The sequence below is a fragment of the Leptonychotes weddellii genome, chromosome 11, assembly GCF_054177405.1.
Source record: "Leptonychotes weddellii isolate Sample4059 chromosome 11, ASM5417740v2, whole genome shotgun sequence".
NCBI lineage: Eukaryota > Metazoa > Chordata > Mammalia > Carnivora > Phocidae > Leptonychotes > Leptonychotes weddellii.
Genome location: NC_138379.1, coordinates 66,851,016 through 66,875,106, shown reverse-complemented (window position 1 = coordinate 66,875,106; position 24,091 = coordinate 66,851,016). Strand labels below are relative to the sequence as shown.

Here is a 24,091-nt window from a genome sequence, read left to right as displayed (position 1 = left end):
AGGTCAAAAGATCATCAAAACAAGACCATATGCCCAAACATGTCATGTGCACCTTGGCAGTGAGAATGTAAGGACTGAATCAAATTATATCCTGCTTGCCAAGAGAGTGGATCAAAACTAGCGGAAAAAAGGATGGTGAGAAATGTCATTTGAATAAATATTTAAAGGACAGCAATATTTCAACTGACCCATAAATATTACCTTTTAAAATTCAAACAAATATTTTCTGACCCTGCACAGTTAAGATGTGTCTGCCAAACATTTGCTCAAACTTTCTGATAAGATTCTATAGAGGAAGACAAAGGTAATAATTATCGCAGAATACCTGAATATATTGACTCTGTGGGTTCACTGACCTGTGAGTAGTGACTGATTTACTTCTGAGAGGCATGGCCTGAATAGCCCATGGCAGGAGGAGGGAGGGCTGCGTTGCCACCAGGCTTAATGAGCTTTTCTGAGAATTAGGAAAAGACGCCCTACTGGGAAGATGCAACCCTAATTTATTTAGCAAGTGGCACAAAATGGGATTTAGGCTCAAATTTCCACCTTGGCCATGATCCTTATGCAGTGAATAATCTGATGACATTTACATTGGGAGGGTGGGAAAACTCATCAGAATTAGAAGGAAGAGGAGATGGAAAAAAAAAAAGAAGGAAGGATGGACGGAAGGAAAAGCAGAAGCAATGAAGGAAGCAAGGGAGGGAGGAACCAAGGAAGGGAAGAAGAAAATAATATAATCAGCACCAAATGTGTTTCCTCTCATCACACTAAAATAAAGCATTTCCTAAAAATATGATGACTGTCATCTAGGGATTTTTTTTGAGAAATACTTCACACTTTCTTAAAAATTTCTCTACATAGTGGGGCTAGGGCTGTTCTAAAGCATTAAATTGTCTCAAAAAATAGGGAACCAGGCAGGGGCCATAGCAAAGAAAACTAGATGAGCAGTATACACAATCCAGAGCCACACTATTTTCTCAGATTGTTTGTTTCTGCTCAGAAATGGCAGTGGCTACAACTGCTGTTCTTTCCATTCCTGTTGCGATTCTGTGTCCCCACCTAGATCCTCAGACACAAATGCACTTTGCCCTGCTAGGGTTCAACTCATTACTGCAGTTGTAACTATTGCCAGCAGAGAAACGCTCAGAGCGCTAACACTCCCTTGACCACATCAGTGGAGAACTCAGTAGGCTTCTTTTTTTTCTCTGTGAAAAAGTCACAACCCATGCGAATGTAAATAAGAATTAAAAAATATGCCTGAGGAGATCAAGGTCTTCTTGATACAGCACAGGCTGAGGATCTGCTAGAATCAGAAAAGGGAGGCAGGTGTTTTCAGTGACACATAGACATTTCTGAAAATAAATTAGTTCACAGTTTTTTGTATTACGTCTTCAAAATTAATTTAATTCCATTTCTGTTTAATCATCAATTAATTAAAATTACTGCCTTGCCTCTCAGACCTCTGTGAAAGTTAATAGGCCATATTTAACAAAGAAAATCAATACTTAAAGGCAATCTTCATATCTGTAAAACACAATATCAAGGAAAAAATCAAATATACCATTAATATCTATGCTATCATTATAGTACTGTGAAATTATTTTTGCCCATGAACAAGAACTGAAGGAAAACACAGAATTTAAAATGTATTATGTTACTGTGGTATGAATGTGAGCAATTTTTCTTTATTTTGTTCCTTAATTATTTTGATATATGTATTAATATATATAATTAATCTCATTTATCTTTGTTTTGAAAGTTTTGATTTAAATACTGAGGTTTTATTCTCAGTTACTATTACCTTTGGGAACAATATAATAAATTTTTAATATTTCTATATCAAATAGTCTAAGAGATAGTAAACAAAATGGAGATATGTGTTATAGTTATTCTGATAAGAACTGTATAATAATTTACATATGCATAGCAGCAAATGTATACAACTTACATTTGAATAGAACCAAGCTTTGGAATTCTTTTCAAAATATTTTTACTATATACCTTATGTGATAAATAGGCAAATCTTAATGCCTTTTAAACATAAAGTCAACTCTTGACCTTTTCCCAATTTGGTTGTGTGATTTCGTACACATTTCTTCTCTTAGCCTCACATTCCTTATTTGTAAAATAAGAGTGGTAACACCTTCATTCATGGGTTCTGTGGAGGTTTAGGAATTCAGAATAATGATTTAATCCACCACAAGAATAAGGGTTTGTAATCATGAGTTTTGATTTGCACATATTTAAGTTGCCTTTGAGATACTCCTATAGAGAGGCAAACTTGTTAATGGGGAAGTTCAGAGTAAAGGCCTAAGGAAAAACACCATCTTAATGAGTAATTAGGTTCAGTTTATGGCATTAAAAAGATAATACATCATTCACAACAATGTATAATTAATTAGTAAGAAAATATGAGTGCTAATATATGAGCAATACTATCCCCATATTTTCTAACTTTCCAGTGATTCCTGGCTAATGCTTTATTTGAAGTATCAAATATGTATGTATGCATGTATGTATGTATGCATGTATGTATGCATGTACACAAGTGATTTATTCCCTTACTTGGCAAGAGTACTAAATTCCCCTACTGAGGAATTTCACATTTGGAATCAATACATGCTTATAGGCATTAGTTCAACTACGGGTCTGAGAGAAAGACTCTACATCTAGGGGTCCTGACTGCATCCATTGCTACTTTTTGGGTCCTTCAGGTATGAAAAACAATGTGATTTGAACTTCTCTTTCATTTATCCAATAAAAGGCTCAGAAATGTCTTATCCTATAGGGGCAATGACTTAAACTATGATTTTGAGAAATAAGAAATTAGCCAGATTTAAAAGAAATTTTGAGCCCATTTTTTATTTCTTCCTTAAACATGCCTTTCCTGATTTTTGAATGCCTCATTAGTAGGTGGGTGTCCATAGTCAGTCATTTCACCACTCGTATGTATCAACAAGCAGTGCATTGCTCATGTCACTGTTTTCTGTAGTAGTGATCATAAGCTCTACTTAAGGTCTTTGATTTAAATTTCTCATTTCTCTATAACTGTTTTATATTTTTTGCTTTTATCACTTTCTTCCATTAGATGTATTCATCTTCATTTTTATTTTTCAGAATGAAAAGTGAGCTGAAAAATTTCATACCTGTTTCCCAAAAGATCGATTATTTTGAACATAATGGAGGTAAACATCAGTAGGAAGATTCTTTTGGATGTGGATTTTTTAAATTAAATAACATGAAATGTAATTTTTATTAAGGAGAGGTCTCTGAATGGATCTCCTTTGACATCTTGAAACAAGGCCTGACATAATTTTGGAACTGAATTTTTTTTTTCTACTGTTTTTGATTAACTAAAGATGGAGGTAGACGAAGTAAAAGGGAATTTTTCCAAAATACGTTTCTTGAAAGGTTTTTACACTCTTTCCTTAACAACAAGGTATGGAATTATCATTGGACAAAGTCCTAGCTTGCAAAGCTCTTAGAAGGCATGAGATGGGAAAGCTTTCCTGTACTGTATACGCTCGACTGCAAGCTTTCTTATGCCCTTTGAAGGTGAGATGGGTGTCTTGTATATACTTAATCACAAAAGAATTATCTTTGAGAAGTTTGCAAATAAGTTTATCAGAGATTATCTCTATATGAGAAGGTTGTTTTTATGAATAGTCACACTTCATTTTTTAAGCTTATAGTTTTTGAATGTTAGATTTTCTTGAAGCAACACTTTGGTAAACATGGATGTGGCTCTAAATATTTCTCTTTTAACAGAACACTTCACTCTAATTGCACATTTACTTGACTTGTTCTCTTGCCATCTTTAGCACATTATTTGACTCATAGCATTTGATTGAGCTATATGAAATTTCATCTTTGTAGGTTGAAATGTGACCTTTTTAAAATGAAAGACCAATTATTATGTCTTCTTCCATTTTAATATAAGATGATTAGTACATGCTATATATATATATATATATATAGCTATATATAGCTATATATCATGCTATATAAAAGTCTTTTTTTTCTCTTTATGCAGCTTAAATTATGCAGAGTTTGAAATCATGAGATAGATGATAGATATATAGATGATAGATATATAGACAGAGTCGAAGCAAAGATAGAGATAAGGCATAATAATATGAATTTCAGATTATCTTAAAGCCATGTGCAAGGCTTTTAACTAAAACCTAGAATGGATGTTTCAAATCTACTTTAATTCACAAAATTAAAAATTCTTAGTGTTGGAAATGACCTTGGCTATTATATCATCTTCCAAGTGCAAGATACTGCTTACAATGAAATTTTCACTGGCATCACATAATTTAAAATGTTAGAATCTTTTTATCATACTGAGGTGAAATATCTTTCTTTCTCATTGCTTGCCTTGATTCAGAGTCTTATTCTTTGGAGCAAGTCATATCTGTTCTAATTCCTCTTCCACATGACAGTCCTTTTAAACAGCTGAGAACATTCATATTGTCTCTAAGTCTCTTTTTCTCTAAACCACACATCACTAATTTCCTCATTTTGCACGTGATAAAGATTTATCATCCCCTGCTCACTTTTCACCCAGCCACTTCTAGGTTGCTAATGTCTCTCTTCCAAAATGGGTCTGATCAGAACAAAGCAGAGTAACACCAAAGCAGCCTTCATTCTGGATACTATTTCCTACCAGCATTTTTTGTACCCATGTTTCACTACTTTTGAGTTATAGCACTCTAATACTACCTTTCCATTTTATTTATTTTTTCTTTTGTTTTTTGTTTTGTTTTATTTTGTGTATCTCTTTAGGTTTTTCTCTGCTGACAAATAGCCCTCATTGGATCCATTTTCTATGCAGACCCAGAAACATTACTAATGTACAGCTGGGACAAAAGCTCAAACTTGTTTGGTTCTAGTTTCTTTTATCCAAATAATTATTATATTCCTATAAATAAAATAAATAGTATAATAACTTAATTGAATTTGGACACTAAAATCTACCTGTTTCTTAAATGACATGAAAAGGAGACAATTTGAAATTTCATAAAAATTAATTTTTAAGATGATCACACTAATTTATATTACATTACAGGGTAAAACTTCAGTGATTAACTATTTATTATTATGGCATTGATTCAAGTCTCCTATTCCCTGTCTTTGCCTCCCACACCCCCAGCAACAGATGTCTCTGAACTTAGTTATAAGAAATAGATTGTGGAAACCTACAAGTCAAATCACACTCATTAGGTAGTAATGCTTTTAAATATTTTTAAATTATGTAAAATTTTATTTATTTAAGCAGAAAATTCTCTTCTTACATATAATGTTATTTTTCAATGCTTTTCCTGATACTAACAAACATTTTTAAAATACGGAAAACACCAGGTGACAATTATCATAACTGGTTTATTTCAACCTAAGTTAGATAGCCTATTTGTTAAAACAGGGTAAGGTGTTCAGTCAAAATTAAATACCACTTTTATTATTTTTTATAATTTATAATCATAATCTGTATTATTGCAGTGATTTCTATTTGTTTGCTAATTACACCAGGAATTTCCTTACTCCTTTTGTTTTTCATAGTAATTTTCCTCAGTCATGTTGTTTCATTTAATTTTTCTTAAATTCCAAATGTAAGAGACTGGACTCAGGATGTATTTCATAAAGTTCTCGATCTCTGGAATTTTTTCTGCTCAATAATTCAACAGAGACATTTAATGATTTTCAAGACAAAGATGTTCTTATGAGGAGAAATCTAAGCTTTTAGTTTTTCCTCCCCTTTTCTCTCATTTTTCAGTATTTGTAAATAAAATGCTTCCCATTTCACAGAGTACAAAGCATGTGACCTATAAGTCATATCCCACTAAATCCCATGGTGATACAATATGATAGATATTCTGATTATAATAATTTTACAAGTATGCACCCTGAGACTATGGGGTTGCTTCTAATATACTATCTTGAAGTAGCACAGTTGGGATTCACATTCATACTTTCTGATGACAAATGTCATATCATTCCACACTTCCAGACCACTTCTAAATTTTAATGCATCAAAAAGTCAAGCTATGAATCTAGTATAGAAGCAATATCAAATGTAATTATAAATTTAAACTATTTGGATTTGCATTCATTTTGTCTGAAAACAAATTCTAGATGTTCTATTTTAGGAAAATTGTATTTTGTTTTGAAATACACATTTATATTTATTATAAATCAATATTCAATGTTCTATTTATCATGTGTATTTAAATAAAAAATCTGGGAGTTAAACTATTTCAGTTAGCTCTGGGTATTCATTAGAGTAAGAATCGTTTCAAGAAGAAGCCTCTTCTCCAGTTATAATATGACATTGAATTCTTACTTTACCTTTTGCTAGATTTTTGTTAATTTACAAAAGATGTAATGTGCAAATATGATAAGGCCTTTTTTCAAATGCTTTATAAGGGACCAAGTATGTCAATCACCCAAACAATTAGACATCTTCAGTGTATTATTATTTAACCAGTCAGGTCAAATTGGGAGAAACTTAGAGAAGAAGCAGAAGTAAGCAAAAAAAAGTTTTCTCAAAATACTGAAAATGTGAAGACTGAAAATAATATTTCTAAGGAAGATGTAATTATATTTTGTAGTTGTGAATATGTTTAATGTAGATTTATAAAATGAAAGTATCATTGCTTTTACAATTATTTATTTTCATTTAATTATTTACACTTATATAATTATTAATAGGATTATTAATACTAATAATTATTGCTTAGAGAAAAACCTCTTTGTGCTTGCTCGTTTTGCTTTTTCTTTTCCCATTTCCTCTCAAATGCACTCAAATCAGGTGTTCATTTCCACCAAACCATCATTCCACTTGCAAAACTCTTGGCTAAGTAACAATGAAATCAAAGTAAATAAAGTCAATATTAAGTTCTTATCTTAGCAGACGTAAGCAGCCTTTGCTATTGCTGTTCACTTTCTCTTTCTTAAAAGGTATTTTTACAAGGCATCTGAATCACCGATCTTATGTTTGTCCTTCATTTTCTGTAGGTGTTCCTTCTCAGGCTCTTTTTCTATTTCTCCTCCTCTATAACCTACATTTTAGACTATATTATTGTTCCTTTCCTTGTCTTCTTTTAAATTATTAGCATGAAACACCAATAAAGACTCCCAATTTCATATCTCTAGCCAACTCCACTTTCTTAAACTTCCAAACTCATATGTACAACTACCCATTTTACATCTTCATTTGCATATCAAATAAAATTCCACATTTTCTGAAAATAAACTCCTAATCTCCCCCACTTGAAACCTGTCATTTTCTCAATCTCCATAAGAAGAAATTCCATTTTCTGGTTGCTTAGGCAGATCCCACATTCCGGTTACACAGACACAAAACACGGGTGACATCTATACTTTTTGTTTTCTTTCCTGTCATATCTAATCCATCAACAAATACCTAAAATGTAAATTAAATCATTACATTTCTTAGTTTGAAATCCTCCAACATCTTCTCACCTCATAAAAAGTAAAAGCTAAATTCCTTATAATGCCTTATGTTGACTGATTTTTCTTTCCCACCAGATCTCTGATTTTATTTTTTTCTATCTCCCTCATCCTCACCAAACAGTAACAACAAAATAAAATTGAAAAAAAATGAAATTATTCAGGAGACAACCAATTGTTCTTGGCAGTAAGGAAAGAGACATTCTGCCACTCCCTCAGACATGGTAGGTGACATGCCCAACTCATTCCTATAACTTAAGTATTACTGATTCTTATTATGCCCCTCAATACAAATTGATAGTGTAGGAGCCCAGGGCAGGTTCCCCAAGATGGGTCCCTTTGGCATAAAGATTATTTTGTGTTAGAAGTAATCAAAATCCAGAAGATGCAGGAAAACCTCTCTGCACCCCCCTCAACTACCTAAACTTATGTTGGAAAGGACAACCTATACCAGGAAGAGAGCTATTAACAGAGACTCTCCTTTACCTAAGGAACTTATCTGCATGATAAGTTTTTTTGTTTTTCCAAATATCTCTTTTCACCTTCTTGCTAATGAGTTTTCTCCTCTTTGTGTCCTTAAGTCCCTACCCCTCTCCTTAGCTCATATAAGCTTCATCTTGCCTCATTGTCTTTGGAATTTCATGTCTGGGTAAATTCCCTGTACATATGCTTATTAAATTTGACTTTCTCCTGTTAATCTATCTCATGTCTATGATTCTAAGTCCAGCTAGAAGAACCATAGCCAGAGGAAGATCTTCCTCTGTGACAACAGCAAATACAAAGGCAAGTCAGTACAGGAAATTTTAAAAAAATGACATTCAGGTATACAGCTGTCTGGTCAGACACAATACAAAGATAAATTTTAGAAGACTTAGGTTAAACATTTTAAAATTACTAGGATATATGATATGCTATATAGCAGATATTTTGTTGTGCTATATCTTTGAAGACGTTTTAATAGCAGTATAAAGTTAACACATATACTAATGAAAGTTGAAGGGGCTATTACCAAAACATATATATATAAACTGTATTACATTAATTCAATTTCACAAACAAAGTTCATGGATCTAATTTAAAGTAAAATATATAACCTGACATATCATATTCTGATATATGAATACTATAGTTTAATAATTATTCCAACTTTAATATTATAGTGATCACTGAAATAGTAAAGAAAGCAAAATTTGGTATAGTTTTAATTTTTGTTTTCTTTAATTTGACTTTATATAGGACACAGAAATAATTATTTTCACTATACTTTAGGTATTCTTAAAAATATTTCTCACACATCTTCATCTTTACTCTTTGAAAATCCTCAAGTAGAAAAAAATAGTTATTTCTGAAAAAGTGTGTGACTTACTATTTTTACTGTAATATTTACAAACTAATTTAAATTCTATATGAATAATATGCATTTCAAAAGTTTTTTGTAAGATTATGTTTATCCTCATTTCTCATACAGCTAAATATTAGGAAAATATTAAGTGTACTGCCCCTTTTCTAAACAAATTACAGAGGAAAATTGTCAAAACTGTACACTGTAATTTCCCTTCCAACTCCAAATTGTGTTAATAAATGTTCTACTTTAAAATTATTCTCCTTGAGGTGCCTGGGTGGCTCAATCGTTAAGCGTCTGCCGTCAGCTGGAGTCATGATCCTGAGGTTCTGGGATCAAGCCCCACATCAGGCTCCCTACTCAGCGGGGAGCCTGCTTCTCCCTCTCCCTCTGCCTGTCTCTCCCCCTGCTCATTCTCAATCTCTCTCTCTGTCAAAAAAAAAAAAAAAAAAAGAGCAATCTGAAAAATGCCTAGGACACATGAGGGGCAATTATTCACTCTAGGAGGCTTGCCTGAGAGCAGCAAGAATGAACTCCACTCTCTGGGGACAAAGGAGCTCACTGATGACATGGCTCAAGAGAACTTGTGTTTTGATAGGTAAGAGATTGAAGACTGTAGAGTTTTCCCAGTGTGGCAGGAGATCTATGGTTTTCAGCCAAAGCAGGGCAACCCAAAATGGCCCCAGGATTTAATGCTCAGCCAAGTCAGTCAACACTCAGCCAATGAGATCAATGAAGGACACTTAACTAAGTGTCCTATCTCTTTAACTAAATTCCTATCTCTTTGGTGTGACAATTTTGAAGCATGTTCTATGTGAAACCTCAGAAACCTATGTGAAAGTTGGTGCATGACAGAGTTCCAGCCACTTGTATTTGTTGACCTGCTCATAACTGCACCTTTTCTTGACTTTTCTGCCTTCCATGTCTTGCTTTCCTCATCTCTCTTGTGTTTCCTGGGATCATCTCCCTGGTAAACTATCAACACCATAGTCTTCTTATCAGGGTATGCTTGGGGAACCCAAACAGAGATGACATCCAGAAAATTATCTGGAAATCATTTTTAACATGTACACCATATAGGTAACATGGCTCGAGAGAACTTGTGTTTTGATAGGTAGGAGACTGAAGACTGTAGAGTCTTCCCAGTGTGGCAGGAGATCTGTGGTTAAAAATTGAGACTCTAGAACCAGATTACATGTATTTGAAACACCCTCAAATATTTACTCCTTGATCTTTTACTGTTTTGATTTATCTTAGGGATATTAATAATCTTAAATTAGAAAGTTGTTGTGAGAATCAATCATAGAACACTTCTGATAATTAGTGAATGATGAATTTTACCTATTGCTATTATTACAGGTTTTACTACTTTGGACAAAAAGTAGTCATTGAAACATTTCTGATGCAATTGAACACAATTTCCAAAGCAAGTATTTCTTAGAAATGCAGTGACTATCCACTGTTGTTTTATATAATCCATTTGACTTTACTAATCATCAGACCTATATATATCTATACATATAGATATATAGATATATATATAGATATATATATATGTATATCCATTTGGTTTTACTAATACTTAAGTTGATGAAAAGAAAGTCCATAACATCTACTCAAATCAGGAATACTGAAACAATGTGCATTAGAGTTACATTTAATTATTTATTAAAAAAATGCTATTTATATACATATTTAAATTCAAAGATGATATTGGCAAGATGAAGTGTAACAACACAGGGAAACACATGAATAATTTTTCAATGAAAATAATAGTGCCACATTGAAACTTAGAGTCATGATTTATTGTGTTAGAATTATTGGTATTTTTTTGTGAAATTTAGTTTTTGTGTTCCAATCCTTAAATTTTAGATCACCTTTCTACTTTGGAACAAACTAAATACATGTATTTTTTATTGCTGTGGTAGTTATCTTATCTGGCACTTTCAGTTTTCAAGATTCTAGAGTTCTATTATTTATTTAAGGTTGCCTGGGTGGCTCAGTTGGTTAAGCAACTGCCTTTGGCTCAGGTCATGATCCTGGAGTCCCAGGATCGAGTCCCTCCATCGAGCTCTAGTCCCTCCATCGGGCTCCCTGCTCAGCGGGAAGTTTGCTTCTCCCTCTGACCCTCCCCCCTCTCATGTGCTCTCTCTCTCTCTTCTTTCTCTCAAATAAATAAATAAAATCTTTAAAAAAAAGTTCTTCAGCTCTTTCTTCTATTCTTTCTCCTTTCCTTTTTACTTCTTACACATAGTTTGAGTAATCATTGCATGCCTCCAAAGGCCAGAACCAGAAAGCAGAGTTGAAGAGAGCATTGTTTGGGCCTGGTTTAAGTATAAAGGGTGTGAATAAATCTACTGTAGCCAGAAATGTCACTGAGAATAGTTCAGATCTGTGCCATGGACTTTGGTTTGGTTAGGTGTTGGTTTTATACAGGTACCTCACTCAGGATATGCTGACCCTTCCTCAAGCTATACAGATAACTTTCACTAAAAGCTTTCTCATTCACAAGCACTTAAATATAATTATCTCTGAGTGCTTTAGAAGAAAAATAATTAGTATCCAAAAGCTCTGGATGAGTATTTCAAGGACTTTAGAAATTCTAGTAGGTTGTGGAATTGAGTTTCCCAGAAGGTAAAAAACTGGTTCAGGCAAAAGCTTTTAATTATTGTCTTTATGTTTCCTTAACATGGAACATGTCTAATAGATATATGATAAAAGTTGTCTAGTAGATTGGAGGTGTAAAATGGATACATTCAATTCTTAGATAATTTGTGATTGCCTTATCAATAATTACATGATACTGCTGAAATTCTTTAGACCAGACCTGTTCAATATAAATATATAGGCCACAAATGCAAGCCTCATATGTAATTAAAAAAAAAAAGAAACAGGCAATGTTAATAATATATTTTATTTAAATAATATATCTAAAGTATAACTTAAGCATTTGATAAAAATAAAATTATAAATAAAATATTTTACTTTTATTCATACTGAGTCTTGGATATCTGTATTGTATTTTATTTTTACAACACATTTCAATTTAAACAAGCCACATTTCAAGTGCTCAATAGTACATATAGCTACTACCTACCTTTACTGGATAGCACAACAGTGGTTCAACCCAGTATTCCCAATATTTTCTTTAGACTATTGTCTCAGCTATCTACTACTTTATGAATTACTTCTAAGTTGCTTTGCATATATAATTATTAATCTGCTTCTTAGAGTGTCTTCTGGCCAACACTGTAAAGCTGTCAATTCTCAGTTCATGGAATGGTCCTATATCTATTTCTAGACTCCCAGTTATTGTCTCACATTCTATTTTTAATCTGTTAAAATTATAATAAAATTATAGCATAAGAATTGTAATAATATTTATTAGAGTTGCTTTCAAAGATTCTTACATGGATATGAATGAGAGTGTAAGAACTTATAAGAGCAAAGGACATGATTTTTTATCACTCATGGCCAGTATATACTGGCCTTTTTTACTTTTATTTCCCAGCTTTTGATTTCATTCTTGATAGTTTATACTTTCTAATAAAATGACACAACCAATGCACATGACATGTGTGTATGAGAGAGGGAGAGAGAGATAAGCATATGTGCAAAGTTGATGAGTTGATGATCACTGTATTTTTACCTATAACTTTAGGAGCAGAACGTTTTTTATCTTCTACCCAAACAGATCATCATGAAGACAATAATGTGACAATCTGTTATCATTAACTCTGCTGAAGTGTTCTGAAGACACTAGAGAGGATTAAATGACCTGGAAAACTCAGTCTATGGAAAAGTCTGTTGTACTTATGTCTTATTTCCACTGCTACACATCACTGAAATCTTAAAACAATATGATTTGCTATAGTGACATATAAACACAAAGGTGATTTTTCACCTTCTACTTTATCCCAAACAAATCTCAGAGATCCTTTAATACTTTCTATTCCACATGCTAGCTCAATATTAAATATTTAAAATATTATTAAAAATTAGATTTAAGATATAAGAATGGAATCTTTAATTATTTTAAGAATGTACTTATATGAGAAGCACATAGATAGTATGAAGTATTTAACATACTATATTGTCTGTAGATTAAGTCTATGAGGTGGTGGTCAAGCTAAGTCTGTGAATTTCCATCATTCCATAAAGAAGAAAAAAATGAGTATTTATAAGTACTATAAGCAACCCCAAATTTTAAGCTTTTTCTTCATTTTGAAACATACTTTTCCCATCTTATGTGTAAACTATTGCTCCCCAAATCACCTAAGTCATGTGTGGTCAAAAACTTTTTACTGAGGATAATGTGTTTTTTTTTTTTTTTTTTTTTTTATTCCCCATCTTCAACATGTCAGAAGCAAATTAGGTAAGAAGAAAAAAAGAAGAAGAAAAAACAGGTTGAAGAGTAAATGTACCAACTTGTCTAAAGTAGTGTAAAAGTAAAAGCATAATTTTTTAAATGACATTTGCAGCCATGGTTATAGAATAGAATTGACTGAAAAAAAGGTCTGGTGTTCAATTGTAGACAATTTATTATGTCTTTCATACATGAACTAATCACTAAAGCATACAGAGATATCAATTTCTAAGTTACAGCACAAGAAAATATATAGATATTTTAAACTTTATTTTCAATGGAAAAAAATGCTGTTGTTCTAAGTGAAGTATACCATTTATGCAATAATGTTCCACTTTTTGAAACCCAGCTATTGCCTCTTAAAGTTTACTAAGGCAAAATACTGTCACTAAAGCCATTTACATTGTAGACTGTTGAATCACAGACCTGTACCTCTGAAACAAATAATACATTATATGTTAAAAAAAAAAAAAAGAAGAAGAAGAAGAAGATAGCAGGAGGGGAAGAATGAAGGGGGGGAAATAGGAGGGGGAGATGAACCATGAGAGACTATGGACTCTGAGAAACAAACTGAGGGTTCTAGAGGGGAGGGGGGTAGGGGAATGGGTTAGCCTGGTGATGGGTATTAAAGAGGGCACGGATTGAATGGAGTACTGGGTGTTATATGCAAACAATGGATCATGGAACACTACATCAAAAACGAATGATGTAATGTATGGTGATTAACATAACATAATACAAAAATAAATAAAAACCATTTACATTGTAATCTTTACTGCTAATAATCTAATTAGTTAATTCACCATACATTAGTTGTAGGAATTTTCCACTTCCTTATTTTGACATATTAGCCCTAACGATCATTATTTGAAGATTACTTAACTTCTGTGGAGGCATGATCATCAACTTGTCTAATTTACATTTGAACTCTCCTTGAATTACAGTCCCCACAGAAAAGTAAGAGCAAAACTTAAATCTGCAGGAATAATTTGTAAATGAAATTAATTTCTCTATGTAATATAAAAACTGTAAGTAATGATATCCATCATTACTTATGCTTTTTTCTTTGTTCAAATATTAAACATACACTGTGTATAAAACTATATGGAAAGTACAGACTAGTATAAAATTGAAGTACCTAGATTTAAAGACTACTGTATGGGAAATAAAAGCAGATGAACAAATGTGGATATCATTCAGTATGTGGCATGTGTGTTTCATTTTATACAAAAGGAAACTGACACATATGATGGAAGTGGTTTCATTTGACCTTGATCTCAAACATTAAAAGAAGGGAAACTGTGTATAATGGGCATGCCAGATAGGATTAATAATAAGAACAGTGAAATTAGGGAAGGACAGTGAAATGCATATTTATAGATAATGAGTAACAAGAATGAGAGAAATATAAATTGACTTGTGAATAATAGTTTAATCAGTTAGTCATTGCTGCATAACAAACCATCCCCAAATTTCATGTTTTAAAACAACAATCATTTATTATCGCTAACTTAATTTTGGGTGGCCGAGGCTTTAACTGATTAAGGCTAGCCTTAGCTGGGAGGGTTCACCTGGGGTGGCTGTATTCTACATATCTCTTCTTGTCCTTTTTTCAAGATGATGGAAAAAGAGCAATAGAGTTAGTGGAAATATGCAACGTATCTTAAGGCATAGGGCTGCTGTACTATGACTTTTGCTTCATTCTATTGATCAAAGCAAGTCACATGACTAAGCCCAAAGTCAAAGGGTAGGTAAATACACTTTATTCCTTTATTAAGAAGAACTGGAAAGTTAAAAGCCAAATAATACAGATACAAAGAAAGCTAAAGACAAAATAACAATCTTCCACTCTGTAAACTTGCAAAGTTATTCTACAGCACATTTGTAAAAAGTATTAATTGCCCACATCAAAATTTGTTTTTACTTTACAAGCAAAAGAGAGCTATTAAAAGTTTGGGTACCAAGATCTCTCACATAATCTTATTTTTTCTTTCTTTCTTTTTTTTAATTGTAGTCACATCTGTCCTTTTGTTCATTCACAGACTGTTTTTCTTGTTTAAAAATATATTTCTTTATGTTGAAGTAATGAACTTAGCACCAATATTTCTTCCTAATGTTCAAAACTCTGCATTTTAAATTTAACTTTTAAATATAACTTGTTTATTTATTTTTCATGGCATGCTGAGAGAAATGATTTTATTTTATTTTTTCTTATGGATAACCTAGAACAAACTGTGAGATCATTTAATCTTTCTCCACTGATCTGCAGTATCACCTTGCTTGCATACCAATTTTTTATGAAGACATAGAACATTATCTGTGCTATTTGATCTACCTCAGGAGTCTACTCTACCCCACTAACACATTATCTTAATTATTTGTAAAGTTACATCAAAATAAAAGTAGTTGAGGATGGATTAAGACATTTTCTGAAATTGAGTCTTCCCATTTATGAACATGATATATCTCTGATTTATGCACTTCTTTAGGCTTGTGTGTGTATGTGTGTGTTTTGTTTATTCGTTTATTTTTAGGCATCCTCTTTATCTGTCTAGATTAGCTATAAAGAAATAAAACTCATGGTATTTTAAGCAAAAAGGAATGTAGATAGTAGGTGCTTATAAACTATTAGAATATCTGAAAGAACTAATGTCAGGAAAGACCACTGCTAAATCTTCAATTAACTGTGAGCTTTCAAAGAGTTAGAAACTGTAAAAACTGTAGATAACTTCCAGCAATGATCGTAGCTTTTAGCACTGAAACACAGGATACTAAGAAAAGGATCTGGTACCACTGTAGCTGGAAGGACAATGATAAGACTTCTGATTCTCTTACACCTTTGATATCTCATGTGTCCTATTGAAGGGCACTTAATCCTGAATCTTGGTGGCAAGTCTTCTGAGAAAGGTAGTTATTAGGCCCCCGGGCTCATAATTGGAGAGGACAAGAATGGGGAAATAGTGTTATGTGCCAAAACAAAATCCAGTAGAGAATTATATCATTGTTTCAATTAGAAATGGAAGCTTTTATTTTTTTGTATTCCATTTCTAATATTTATGACAGATGGATCACTTTTCTGTGTTAACCTTATAACACAACAGCCCCAGGATGTAAATGTTATTATTGCATAAAAAGGAGGAGTACCTATTTTTTTCTTCTTGCCCCTACCCTCTTCCTCACTCCCTCCACCTCTCTCTTTACTTTCCTTTTTTCCCCTTTCTTTCCTTCCTCTTTTCCTTCCTCCCTGCCCCTCCTTCTTTCTTTTCTTTCTTTCTTTCTTTTTTTCTTTCTTTCTCTTTCTTTCTTTTCTTTCTTTCTTTCTTTCTCTTTCTTTCCTTCTTTCTTTCTTCCTTTTAACTTAAACAGTCTATAAAGCTTTGTTCCATTCAGTGGTAAAATAGTATAGTACTTATTCTATCACAGTTGTAATCATGTTAAATGCCTTTCAGATACCAAACTCCAGATATATGTGTAAAAGTGTGTTTAACATGATTACTATTGTGATAGAATGAGTGCTATACTAATTTACCCCTGAGTAGAAAAAAACTTCAGAGTCTTATAAGTTAAAGAAAGAGAAGAAAGAAAGAAAGAAAGAAAGAAAGAAAGAAAGAAAGAAAGAAAGAAAGAAAGAAAGAAACTAGATGATAGATGATAATAGATAGGTGATAGATGATAGATAGATGATTGATAGATAGATAGATGATAGATAGATGATAGATAGATAGATAGATGATAGATAGATAGATGATAGATAGAAATGCTTAATTTCAACTACTTGCACCCTTGCAAAATGAGACATTATCCACTTTTTAAAGCTTAAGGCAACTTGAGGTCCATGACTATTAAGTCAAGTTTCTACAGCTAGCAAATTTACAGCAGAGATTCAATCCTGGGTCAGCCTTATTCCAAAGCGTGTAATCTTTCCATTTGTCAAGATCACCTCAATACACTCAGCAAATGTGACAGATTTTAAGGAAAAGTCTGTATCTTATTAATCAATGTCTGTCTGGGATTCACCCTGTATCTCGGCTGCATACAGAGAGGCTAACTGAATTTCAGAATTTTCAGACATTTACTGGTAGAGAAAGAGCCTCTCATATATTTTGTAGGTTAGATTAGAAGTGTTCAGGCAGCTGAGCATTCAGGCTAAGGGTTTCAGCTGCTTGTTTGTAAGCAAGATTAGACAAAATCTTTCTTATATTTGGAAACTGTTCCAGTAAAATTGTTCTGTTTTTTTGTTTTCCATGCTCAGCCTTCCTTGAAATTTAAAAATATAGGAAAGTACGACATAGCCTAAATGTCAGTATTTTCTCTGTTTCTGTTAATTCTTTCCACTATAGAAATATTCAAAAAAAGTTATTATTTACTGAGCAAGTATCATGTATGAGGTATTTTGCATACATTCACACTACTGGAAGTGTTTGAATGTTTAAAGTTTATGACTGCCTTGCATCATGGTAGCAAAGGTTTATGCACTATAAAACTTAGGCACTCTGGCATATTTCACATCAAAATTTATTACTGTTTTTTCCTTCTTCTTGCTTTGGGCAAACCCAGTTTCCTTTCATATCTTTAGGAATTCCAACTTGAGAAATATTAATTTACCATGTCTTCTATGAATAAACTGATATTAAAAATAAACCCTTGGTAGTCAATTCAAATCACCCCTCCCACCTCTACAACTAGCAGATAGAGATAAATGTTACCTAAGAAATTCATACAACTTCATATTATATAATATTTCATACCAACTGATAAGTTACTTAAGTCATATGTTTCGTTCACATATTAATGTATTTTTGTATACTTTATATAGCAAATGTTCTTATAAAAGGTTTCAAAATAGTATCTTCCAAAAGACAAAAAACTACAACTATAGTATTTAATAGTTCATAAGATAAAATAGTATATAAAAATACTATTATTTACAGATGGCAAAATACAGATGTTTGTAACACCTCAAAATAAAGATTTTATTATTGAATAACAATTTTGGAAGGAACCATTCCATCTTCCTTACTTACAATTAAAAATTATACATTCCCATTTATTTGACACATTACCCCTGAACGACTATTATAGACATTCCAGTTGTTTAAAATTTCAAATATTTCACCCAAAATAATCTCCATGGAATTTCCCCATTATTTTAAATTGTCCGTTCTGGATTCATAACAAGTAGCAGTGCTGTTAACACACACAATACATTTGTAGCAACTAATGTATGTGAAAAGGTTCTTTCTTTCTTTTTTTTTTTTTTCCCTTTTCAAATTTTGATGTAATTGTCAAGACTATTAGGATAAAAATTAAATTCCCATTTTTGAAATTGGGAGAACATCCCACTATTTTTATCGGCTGTAGTACTCTATGATTGCATACACTGAGAGTAAGGAATAGAGATTTTTTTCAATAGATGATGAGAATTCTGCCAATTCTGAAAATCTATAAACCTAGAGCCATTCAGACTCTTCTCTAATGGAATGAAGCTCTTTTGGAGCTAAGCCAATGCCTGCCAGATAAAAGTTGTGTAAGTTATTGAGCAAAACATTTCATTCTCAGAGGATGAATTCAAGACACCTTTTAATATATGTTGCCTCTTATTATGGCAGGAATATAGTTGATTGTGTCAAGATAAAACTGTCAGTGTCTCCCCTGAATATTTTTAGTAGTTGTAGTGACAGATTAGGTGCAAGTACATGAATGAAATGGGACTTTATTTAAAATGACACCATGAATCCATTCTCATCAGATTCATCAATTCTAATTCACTTATGTCTTTTTGGAGTGCTCAGTCTGTCTCATTTGTTTCAATTGCTTCCTATTCTACCAATATGCTTTTCAATTAGTTGGGCAGAGCAATAACAAGAGTAACTTAACAAGAGTGAACTATGCTATGCCAAACTTGCTTCCATAGGTTCCCTGTGCAGTTAAATAAGCTCTATATCCTCAACTTGAAACCTGGATTTATTAATAGCTTGACAAAACCTCTCCTCTCAAAAATTAATTAGAGTTCTGTTGAATTACTTGAATTTAATACAATTCAGCTGGTAATTGATAGAGTGAAACCGTTCACAGGTGGGAAAGACATTTACTTCATTCTATTTCTATCTGCTGATATGTCTACCATAAATCTAAATTGCATATCAATCATCCATCTGGAAGTGAGCATTAGATCCAAAATTCTCTTACCTACAGCTGCTATGCTGTGGTCAGTTGCCTTTCTTTGAAAATGCTACAAGCACCACAAATAAATCGTTTCTAACATTACAAAATCTATTTAAATTGTCTACATATAATTTATCTCTGGTATTCTCAGATATCAAAAAAGTAGGAAGTTAATAGGGACTTTGATTTGTTAAGATGTTCTAGTAATTAAGAGTTAAGGACAAAATGCTTTATATACCTTCCAAGATGTGTATATATAATTTGTAAATAGAACACAAATTATTGTTTTAATTTTACTTTGTATTATTTTAATTTTATTTTCTATATGTAACCTATTCTGAGATCATTGTTATTGTAAGAAATAGAACTATGATGGCAAAATTTGGCTAAAAAATCTGTCTAATATTAGAATGTAGCAATGCACTAATTTATGGCAAACTACTCTTTTCCATGGTTTGGAGTTTCACTATCAGAGACTTTCTACCCACTTCTTTTTTTTCCTCTCCTCTTGTTTCTTAGTCTTTGGGAAAATGTCAAATTCATGGTGGCTTTTCTCCACAGTTAATTTAAAGACACCTCGTACTGTACGAGCCTTCAATAAAGGCCTTCAATAAAAATTACAAGCTGATATGACTTAATGGAATGAAAGAAAGGCACTTTTTATGTAAAATTTTCTGCAGTTACCTTTCAGAATTTGGACCTGACTTGTAGAAAGTCCTGGCCAAGCTCTTCACACTTATATTCTCTTCCAGAACTACCCCCAAATTCAGATTTAGTCACTTTCCTTCTTTAACTCCGATTTTTAAGACTGAAGATACTGAAAACAAAGAATAGACTGAGTAAAATACTTTCCAATATTTTGAATCAATTAACTTGAGTTAACCTAACAAATTAGAGGATGGATATATGGAAGCCTTGAAATTAGGTATGATACTGTCAATATTTTATAAATAATTAGAAAACAAAGATAACGAATTCTATATAAAAGTGAATTGACCTATTTGGTTGATTATCTAAAGATATATCATAAATATTATAGTCAAGCAGTACATGGTGGTGGAATTAATTTGAGATGATCTGTTGATGTCCACTTACACATAAATAATAAACATGGATCTAATCATGTATTCTAAAATATTTTAATGTATTAATTTTAAAGGACTCTTAGATGCAAATAGATACAATTACTATTTAATGATTTGGGTTGCTAAATAAGTATATAAGAATGTGGAGCAGCTGAGCAAACACTGTAATAATCACTTTCATTCAGAAGATTCCCTATGAAGGTGGGGATGTCTCAAACTCATTCTGCTCATGACTTCCTATTTGAATAAGTTAAGGACTGTTTTCCAACCCAAGCCATCAAAAGGAACAAAATCTCCCCACTAGCATATTATATGTTTGTTAAGAAAGAAATAGAGGCTGGTACATCAGAGGACTGTTTCTCTTATTGTTTCCAACAATTTAACACGATCTTCATGTTCTTGCCATGCTCATATAAAACTGTAAATTTAATAAAGACAAAATAGTTTACTATTTTTCATTAATATTATCTTCACAATATCTGTAGAGTTTGATACAATCAAGCTTTTTTCAATTTAAAGATAAAACACTACTTTTGAGTATATAAAATATTAATTTTAATATATTGAGCTGTTGTTAAGGAGTGTCATAAATGACACATACATGTTTTATGTATTTTTTCCCCTTCAACATTCATTTCAACTATAAAGGCAGATTAATGAAAAAATGAACTGTACCTGCTTTCTGAAAACAGGGTCCACGTTATAAACTTCAAAAAAGAACTGATTTCTATAAAGATATCTTTTTGCAGTAGTCATGCAAAAGTGATGCTAGTAGATCTTGAATGGCACTAAATCACAATCCTTGAAGGTCACCTGTTAAGAAACAGGCTCTATTTAGTTATACAGGAAATGACCATATACTCTTATACTGGTTAACCATATCAACACATAGGTATAACACTTTAAACATTAGATATTTAGTCAGTCGTTGCTTTTCCAGATTTAATTTTCCTTTATAATTTATATTTAATAATAAACACAGAAGAATATAACTTTAATCCAATTTTCATGGATTGCAATAGCTTAAAACATTTAACACATAATACACACAGGACATCAATAAGGAAGCAACGAACTTAAACTACACACCAGAGCATAATGTCTTAACATATTTATAGAATATTCCTTCTAACAGCAGAAGAATACACATTCTTTTTATGGATTCATGGAACTTTCTTTAAGAATAGAAATAGGTTAAACATCATAAGTCAATAACTTTAAGAGTATTGAAATCATATCAAGTATCTTTTCTGACCACAGTGGTATGAAAGCCAAAATCAAATACAAGATGAAAACTGGAAAATTTAAAAATACTTGGAGATTAAGCAATATGCTACTGAACAACCAATGGGTCAAAGAATAAATCAAATGAGAAGTCAAAAAATATCTTAAGATAAATGAAAATGGAAATACAACATATTAAAATTTATGGGATGCAGTAAAAGCAATTCTAAGAGGGAAGTGCATAGCAAAAACAAAATCCTACATTAAGAAAAAAGGAAGATCTTAAATAACCAACCTAACTTTACACTTCAAGGAACTAGAAAAAGAACAAACTAAATCCAAAGTTAATAGAAGAGTCAAACTCATAGAAACAGAATCAAAAACTGATTGCCAGGGGCTGGAGGATCGGTGATATAAGGAGAGGTTGGTTAAAAGGTACACACTTTTAGCTAAAAGACTTAAAAAAAAATCTGAGGATCTAAAGTAAAACATGGTGACTAAGTTGATAAAATTCTATTGTATGATTGAAATTTCCTAAGATAGTAAAGCTTAAATATTCTCACAATAAATAAATAAATAAATAAATGAGTTGATGGATGTGTTAATTAACTAGATGGGGGACTAGTTAATTAACTAGTTAATTAACTAGTAGGTGTGTACATCAAATCATCACAATGTACATTTATGTATCTTATAAATTTATATGTCAATTGTAATTCAGTAAAGCTGAAATAGGTTGGTAGAGCAAAGATAGTGAAATAGCAGGAAGACCCTAAGCTTGCCTCATCCCTCAAACACAGCTAGATAACTATCAAATCATTCTGAATATCCATGAAATCAACCTGAGGACTGACAGAACAAACTGCACAACAAAAAGAAAAATAAATGAAGCCTAAAGCCAGAAGGAGAAGGGAAATAATAAAGATTTGATCAGAAATAAATAATATAAAAACTAAAAAATAAAGTAAAACAAAACAAAATAAAAACAGTAGAACATATCAATGAAACCAGGAGCTAGTTCTTTGAAAAAAATTAATTAAACTGATAAACCCTTAGCCAGACTTATCAAAAAGAAAAGAGAAAGTACCCAAATAAATAAAATCACAAATGAGAGGACAAATAACAATACAGAAATACAAAGGAGTATAAGAGAATATTACGAAAAACTATATGCCAACAAACTGGACAACATGGAAAAAATGGATAAATTCCTAGACATATATAATCTACTAAATTTGAAACTGGAAGATATAGAAAACTTGAACAGACTAATAACCAGCAAAGAAATTGAAACAATAATAAAAAATCTCCCCAAAAACAAAAGTCCAGGACCAAATAGTTTCCCAGGTGAATTCTACCAAAATTTTAAAGGACCAAATAGTTTCCCAGGTGAATTCTACCAAAATTTTAATGAAAATTTTAAATTCTTCTCAAACTATTCCAAAAAATAGAAATAGAAGTAACATTTCCAAACTCATCCAATGAGGTCAGCATTACCCTGATGCAAAAACCAAAGACTCCACTAAAAAAGAGAACTATAGGTCAATATCCCTGATGAAGTTGGATCCAAAAATTTTCAACAAAATACTAGAAAATCAAATCCAAAAAAGTACATTAAAAGAACCATTCACCACATTCAAGTGGGATTTATTCCTGGACTACAAAGGTAGTTCCATATTTGCAAATCAATCTATATGATACACCACATTAATAAAAATAGGATAAGAACCATATGATCCTCTCAATAGATGCAGAAAAGGCATTTGACAAAATACAACATCCCTTCATTATAAAAACCCTCAACAAAGTAGGGATAGAGGGAACATACCTCAATATCATAAAGGTCATACATGAAAAACCCACAGCTAATATCATTCTTTTTTTTATTATGTTACGTTAATCACCACACATTATATCATTAGTTTTTTTAAATTTTTTTATTATGTTATGTTAATCACCATATATTATTACATCATTAGTTTTTGATGTAGTCTTCCGTGATTCATTGGTTGCGTATAACACCCAGTGCTCCATTCAGTACATGTCCTCTTTAATACCCATCACCAGGCTAACCCAACCCCTACCCCCCTCCCCTCTAGAACCCTCAGTTTGTTTCTCAGAGTCCATAGTCTCTCATGGTTCATCTCCCCCTCGATTTCCCCCCCTTCATTTCTCCCTTCCTACTATCTTTCTTAATGGGAAAAAGCTGAGAGCTTTTCTCTACAGTCAGGAAGAAGACAGTCTAACCACTGTTATTTAACATAGTACTAGAAGGTGTGAGGCAAGATGGCGGAGGAGAAGGAGACCTGGATTTCGTCTCCTCTCAGGAATTCAGCTGGATAGGGATCAAACCATTCTGAACACCTACAAACTCAACAGGAGATCGAAGAAAGGAATAGCAACAACTCTCTGAACAGAAAAGCGACCACTTTCTGG

General features: G+C 32.2%; 1 protein-coding gene across 7 annotated transcripts in view; it reads right to left on the bottom strand.

Moving 5' to 3' along the window:
• The window catches only part of CNTN5 (contactin 5), a 1,075,732-nt gene that overhangs the window by 799,008 nt on the left and 252,633 nt on the right, over positions 1 to 24,091 (bottom strand). For all 7 annotated transcript variants that reach the window (XM_081799059.1, XM_081799056.1, XM_081799055.1 and 4 more), the window contains one exon: positions 21,107 to 21,244. The gene's annotated coding sequence lies outside the window, so the exon portion shown is untranslated. The remainder of the gene's footprint in view (positions 1 to 21,106; positions 21,245 to 24,091) is intronic.